Source organism: Ixodes scapularis, unplaced genomic scaffold (genome assembly GCF_016920785.2).
Source record: "Ixodes scapularis isolate PalLabHiFi unplaced genomic scaffold, ASM1692078v2 ptg001158l_1___fragment_3__unscaffolded, whole genome shotgun sequence".
In the NCBI taxonomy this organism is placed as follows: domain Eukaryota; kingdom Metazoa; phylum Arthropoda; class Arachnida; order Ixodida; family Ixodidae; genus Ixodes; species Ixodes scapularis.
Window position 1 is genome coordinate 3,692,501 of NW_024610108.1, and position 6,921 is coordinate 3,699,421.

Here is a 6,921-nt window from a genome sequence, read left to right on the forward strand (position 1 = left end):
AAGCCCCTGTCAGGGGGACTTGCACCACCGCAAAACTCTCGGGAACGTTACCTCCCATACACCACATTTCCCGATCGCCGGCAAGGACGAGGGATTCGGTGCTGGGCTAGGTCCCGTTTCGCTCGCCGCTACTAAGGGAATCCCTGTTGGTTTCTTTTCCTCCGCTTAGTGATATGCTTAAATTCAGCGGGTTGTCTCGCCTGATGTGAGGTCGACAATTTATTTTGTGCGCTTTCCAACAAAAACTTCGCCTCCTTACCACATGTCAAAAACACAAAAGGATGGCGAACTAACAGTTGTTGTACACACGCTTTGCATCGCTTTCGATTCGACAAAAAAGAAAGCGCGCAATCCAACGGCATTCCCCTACTGGATGGCTCCAGTATTCATCGGGGACGCGAAGGTCTTAGACTGACGGAAGGCTACGACGCAAAAAACTTTCCTCCCAGAAGCGTTTTTCTTTTTTTTGTGCAAATCAACGCCACGAGATTTACATTTGCCGACGCCGCGTTTCAACGCGCCAACGCCAACTCCGTCCCACGGTTTTTCCACTCGAACAACATCCACGCCAAAGAAAACAGAATCGATCGAAAAGAAACCGTTTCAAATCTCCGTTTCTAACGCACCGACGTCACAGCGCCGTTCAACGTGCGAAAGATTTTTTTGGTACGGGATTTTCCACAAACGGTATCCATCGAGTTTCGTTTTCCCATGCAGTGTTCGATAAAAACTCGTAGGAGGAGGAGGACTGGTTAAGCGCACGCGTGCAATCGCACCACTCGTGCATTTGCTCAAAGGAAACGCAACGCAAGAAAGCATAAAACTGCGTGCTGCCCACGATCCGACACAGTCAAAACGAGGTAGAAAACAAATTCTCCTCTCTTGATATATGATCCGACCCTCACACAGACGAAGCCACGGGAAGGCCCGAGGCCGCAATGTGCGTTCAAAGAGTAAGTGCTCAGTGTGTCCTGCAATTCACACCAAGTCTCGCAGCTGGCTGCGTTCTTCATCGACCCGAGAACCGAGTGATCCACCGCTTAGAGTCGTGTCAATGTGTTTGGATTTTTCAATCAGTACGACAAAACACAAGTTGTTGTTTTTTTTTCGCGCCCGGCACATCCCATGCCATCTCGAAAGCGCAAAAAAAAAAAGCTTCTTCTCAAACGCCTCTTCGTTAATCAAAACAAAAGGGCGATCCTCGAGAAGAGACGAAAAAGGGGGCGATGCGCCTTTTGTAACCCGCGGATTGTCCCGGTGCACTTGAAATCTCCTCTCAATCGAGGCAGCAGAGGGCTCCCGCTGGGCGCATCATCGAAAGGAACGGAGGCCACCCAAAGAAAAAGGCACATCCGAACCACAGTTGTTTTTTTTTTGTGCCGTCCCGACGGCATCCAAGCTTGGTCGGGATCGGCGCCAGATAAATTCGCACATCGAGTCCATTCCCCGTACAAGAGGCAGAAGACAAAACGATGCCAAATAACATCCGGTAATGATCCTTCCGCAGGTTCACCTACGGAAACCTTGTTACGACTTTTACTTCCTCTAAATGATCAAGTTTGGTCATCTTTCCAACACACCGGCGCAACCGAAAGGCCGCTCCGGGTATCGGTCCGAAGACCTCACTAAATCATTCAATCGGTAGTAGCGACGGGCGGTGTGTACAAAGGGCAGGGACGTAATCAACGCGAGCTTATGACTCGCGCTTACTGGGAATTCCTCGTTCAAGGGGAACAATTGCAAGCCCCTATCCCAATCACGAAGGAGGTTCCACGGGTTACCCAGTCTTTACAAACAGGGATAAAAACACGCTGCTTCCTTCAGTGTAGCGCGCGTGCGGCCCCGGACATCTAAGGGCATCACAGACCTGTTATTGCTCTGTTTCGTGCGGCTAGGAGCCGCTTGTCCCTCTAAGAAGGGTGCAAGGTGCAGAGAACCACGCACCTATTTAATAGGCTAGAGTCTCGTTCGTTATCGGAATTAACCAGACAAATCGCTCCACCAACTAAGAACGGCCATGCACCACCATCCACCGAATCAAGAAAGAGCTCTCAATCTGTCAATCCTCCCAGTGTCCGGGCCGGGTAAGTTTTCCCGTGTTGAGTCAAATTAAGCCGCAGGCTCCACTCCTGGTGGTGCCCTTCCGTCAATTCCTTTAAGTTTCAGCTTTGCAACCATACTTCCCCCGGAACCCAAATACTTTGGTTTCCCGGAAGCTGCCCGCCGAGTCATTTGAGTAACTCAGGCGGATCGCTGGTTGGCATCGTTTATGGTTAGAACTAGGGCGGTATCTGATCGCCTTCGAATCTCTAACTTTCGTTCTTGATCAATGAAAACATTCTTGGCAAATGCTTTCGCAGTAGTTCGTCTTGCGACGGTCCAAGAATTTCACCTCTAGCGCCGCAATACGAATGCCCCCGTCTGTCCCTCTTAATCATTATCCTGTATTCCAAAAACCAACAGAACAGAAACAGGATCTTGTTCTATTATTCCATGCACTGTTATTCAGGCGAATCGCCTGCGTTGAGCACTCTAATTTTTTCAAAGTAAACGCGCCGGCCAAAGCAAGGCACCTGATGAAGGGAACCAAGCCACGACAGGCATGATGTTCAGCACGGGCCGTAACGTGGTGTCCACGCACTTCCCGCCTGTAACTGAGATCCAACTACGAGCTTTTTAACCGCAGCAACTTTAGTATACGCTATTGGAGCTGGAATTACCGCGGCTGCTGGCACCAGACTTGCCCTCCAATGGATCCTCGTTAAAGGATTTAGAGTGTACTCATTTCAATTACGGGGCCTCAAAAGAGTCCCGTATTGTTATTTTTCGTCACTACCTCCCCGTGCCGGGAGTGGGTAATTTGCGCGCCTGCTGCCTTCCTTGGATGTGGTAGCCGTTTCTCAGGCTCCCTCTCCGGAATCGAACCCTGATTCTCCGTTACCCGTAACAACCATGGTAGGCGCATAACCTACCATCGACAGTTGATAAGGCAGACACTTGAAAGAAACGCCGCCGGCTCGTGGCCGTGCGATCAGCACAAAGTTATCCAGAGTCACCACACAAAACGGACCGAAGCCCGATTGATCTTGGTCTAATAAAAGCACCCGTCGCCCCGAGGGGCTCCGGGCTCACTGCATGTATTAGCTCTAGAATTGCCACAGTTATCCAAGTAGGAAGAAACGATCTAAGGAACCATAACTGATTTAATGAGCCATTCGCGGTTTCGCCTTGTTTCGGCATGTACTTAGACATGCATGGCTTAATCTTTGAGACAAGCATATGACTACTGGCAGGATCAACCAGGTAATCTTTTCGTGGTGGGTCGCCCAAAACCCTACCAACGCGCGGACGCGGGGCCACCGTCAGGCGCCCCTTACGAACCGCAAACACACACAACGCTTAGGAATTACTTCCAAATCCAAGAAGAAATGAAGCACGTTCGAGCGCGCAGCCGGAATATCCCCGACCGAGGTCGGTACCGACGCGGCAAGAAGCGCATAAATTTCTTTCTCGTCGTAGCAACAGAAAGTCGTACGCCAAAAAAATCATTGACGACGCCTTCGCAGCGTTGCCGAGCTTTCAGGTCCCGTGAGGACGCGAGGACACACCCCGGCCTTCGGTCAGAACGCACTCGTCATTTCACACCGTTCGGTTAGCGCGGACGCTCCGAAACACCCTCCTCTCGCGTTCGTTTTCAAGACACAGGTGCACCCGAGAACCGACCCCAACGGCAGACGCCAGAGATCGCAGGTACCTTGCTGTAACGACCATGCGGCGGAGGCAGCGGCCGAGACGGCGACGAAAGGCGTCGGCGACGTCGTCAGACGCCGCTCGCACCAATCGAACGCTCGACAGACCCCACCTCCACATAATAGCACCGATAAGTATAAAGAAGATCCTTCAAGAGCATTCTGTACATAGTTTGTGGTTATCAGTTTCGGTGACTGACTGACTGACTGACTTACTGACTTACTGTCTCTCACTCATGTGGCTCCTCGTTATTCAGTATCATTTATTTGTCCTTCTTTCTTTCTTATTTTTTTCCCCTCTCTCCTTATATATATATATATATATATGTATGTATGTATGTTTGTGTGTATATATATATATATAAATGTTCTTTCTTTCCTGTGTGCCTCTATATATACATACATACGTACATACATCCTACCCCTATAAAAAAATTATTTCTCGCTTTTTATTAAAAACGTGCTGACCCCTGCTTGACTCTGATTACTTCTTTTCGACTTTCAGTTCATGTTAACATGGTCAACAGAAAGTTTATCGACTTTGTTATTACAAAGTAAACCAATATTTACACGGGGCGTTTCATGCGTTTTGAATTGTGTCAGAGCCGAACAATGAGCGCTATAGTAAGTGAGATTGTCGCTGCTTTTAATCCGAATGCTCGCGGTATCGCGCGTGTTTACGGCAGGCTTCATAATAGGCAATTTTCTTTCTTTACACTACTCTTCTTTGCTCACTTCATTGTTTCTACCATTGGTTTCGTTTGGAAGGCCCCGCCACTTAGTTTCCGACAAAGTCCTCTCAAGGAACGAAGTGAGAAGCACGGGATTAACAAAAGAAAAAGATGCGTGTTTTCTAGCGGTTACCCGTGTCGCTTTGCGACACGGGCTTTCTGGCGCTTTCAACTGGGCGAGAGCCGAACAATTTACCCTACTGCACTTGCGACGGGCAGCGCTTTCAAACGGAATACTGGAAATCTCGCTTACTTTTCTGGCAAGTTTGATAGGAGACAAATATTATTCTTTTCACGCGAATTGTTCGCTCTATTTCTAATCTCTCTCTTCCGTGTCCTTGGCATGGAACGCCCGCTTCGTCTCCCACAAAGTACTTCCGAGGAATCAAGTGCAAATCACGCGACTTTAAAATGTGCGTGATTTCTAGCGGTTACCCGTGTCGCGAGGCGACACGGGCTTTCTGGCGCTTTCAACTGGGCGAGCGCCGAACACTGTACACTACTGCACTTGCGACGGGCAGCGCTTTCAAACGGAATACTGGAAATCTCGCTTACTTTTCTGGCAAGTTTGATAGGAGACAAATATTATTCTTTTCACGCGAATTGTTCGCTCTATTTCTAATCTCTCTCTTCCGTGTCCTTGGCATGGAACGCCCGCTTCGTCTCCCACAAAGTACTTCCGAGGAATCAAGTGCAAAACACGCGACTTTAAAATGTGCGTGTTTTCTAGCGGTTACCCGTGTCGCGAGGCGACACGGGCTTTCTGGCGCTTTCAACTGGGCGAGAGCCGAACACTGTACACTACTGCACTTGCGACGGGCAGCGCTTTCAAACGGAATACTGGAAATCTCGCTTACTTTTCTGGCAAGTTTGATAGGAGACAAATATTATTCTTTTCACGCGAATTGTTCGCTCTATTTCTAATCTCTCTCTTCCGTGTCCTTGGCATGGAACGCCCGCTTCGTCTCCCACAAAGTACTTCCGAGGAATCAAGTGCAAAACACGCGACTTTAAAATGTGCGTGTTTTCTAGCGGTTACCCGTGTCGCGAGGCGACACGGGCTTTCTGGCGCTTTCAACTGGGCGAGAGCCGAACACTGTACACTACTGCACTTGCCATGGACAACGCTTTCAAACGGAATACTGGAGATGTCGCGTGCTTTACTGCCAAGCTCAATAAGAGACGAATTTCTTTCTTTTCACGGGAATTATTTCCTCTATTTCTAATCTCGCTCTTTCGTTTCATTGGGAAGGAACGCGCGCTTAGTTAGCCGCAAAGCAGTCTGAATTAATCACGTCCAAAGTACAGAATTTTACAATATATAGTGTTTTTACCGGTTGACCGCGTCAGAAAGCGTACCTTTCCGACGAGGTCTGTGTCGCTTTGACGTGAGCGGGAGCAACGCGATTTGGGCTAGTGCACGCGAGATTGGCAGCGCTTCCAATTCCAGTACTGTAGATATTGCGTGCATTTTTTACACGCTTGAGGATGTGGGATTTTCTTTCTTGTGACGTGACCCGTTTGTCAAATTGTTTCTCGCTTTTTGGTATCGTTTAAGAAGCCCGTCCGCTTACAATCCTAAAAAAGAAAAAAAAAAGAAATTAGTAAAGAAAGACGCCCATACTTTTTTGTTGCTCTTTCTTTTATTATCTGCGCAGGATTTTAATTTGTGTAAGTTTTGTTTACCGTCCCGACTACGTAGGCGTTCGTACATGCCCGTCCTCGCGCCTCGAATTGTGTGCGAGCGAAATCAATCTCCCCAAGCTAGCTTCAGAAATTGCTCGAAAATCGAACGTGAGGAAAGCCAGAGATACGTGGTTTTCACAGGTCGTGCAAGATTAATCCATAAAGTGCGATATTGGTATATAAATATATATATATATATATATATATATATATATATATATATATATATACATACATACATACACATACATGATTTCTGCGACAAATAGGAAGACAAAAAGACCATGTTCAAGCATAATATAGGAACATTGACACTTTGCACACACAAGGGAGGTCAAATGGCAGGTTTTTCTTCCTTGTGCAGGAAACTTTATTGCAATGTCAGAAGGGAAGTTCCACTCTAGAATTGTGCGCTCAATAAAGGAGGAAAGGAAATGCACTTGAAAACCTTCACAGTTCAAGTAAGAAAACATTTCGAAACGACAGTTTGTTTTCTTGCAGGGAGGAGAAGAGGGGAGAGAGGGAGGGAGGGAGGGAGGGAGGGAGGGAGGGAGGGAGGGAAGGAAGGAAGGAAGGAAAGGGGGGGGTGCCATGCACGGTGAAGACCAGAGTGTCGAACCGAAAACCGAAGCGAACGAAAAACCGGAACCGAGGAGTTAGTTTCAGCCGAACCGAAACTGACCCGCCAACTTGGGACTGTACGGAAGAAAATATAACTGTCTATTAGTCTGACGATGAATAGAAGTACAAGGGTG

At 48.0% G+C, this 6,921-nt stretch overlaps 2 non-coding genes and 1 pseudogene across 2 annotated transcripts; all 3 read right to left on the minus strand.

Moving 5' to 3' along the window:
- Positions 1–214, minus strand: part of LOC120845708 — a 9,659-nt pseudogene extending 9,445 nt beyond the window's left edge.
- A 681-nt stretch (positions 215–895) lies between these two features.
- Positions 896–1,048, minus strand: LOC120845756. The gene has a single exon (XR_005716897.1). It is a non-coding gene; the product is annotated as a 5.8S ribosomal RNA (ribosomal RNA).
- Positions 1,049–1,490: 442 nt separating this feature from the next.
- On the minus strand, positions 1,491–3,306 carry LOC120845584. The gene has a single exon (XR_005716786.1). It is a non-coding gene; the product is annotated as a small subunit ribosomal RNA (ribosomal RNA).
- Between the last annotated feature and the right edge of the window lie 3,615 nt (positions 3,307–6,921).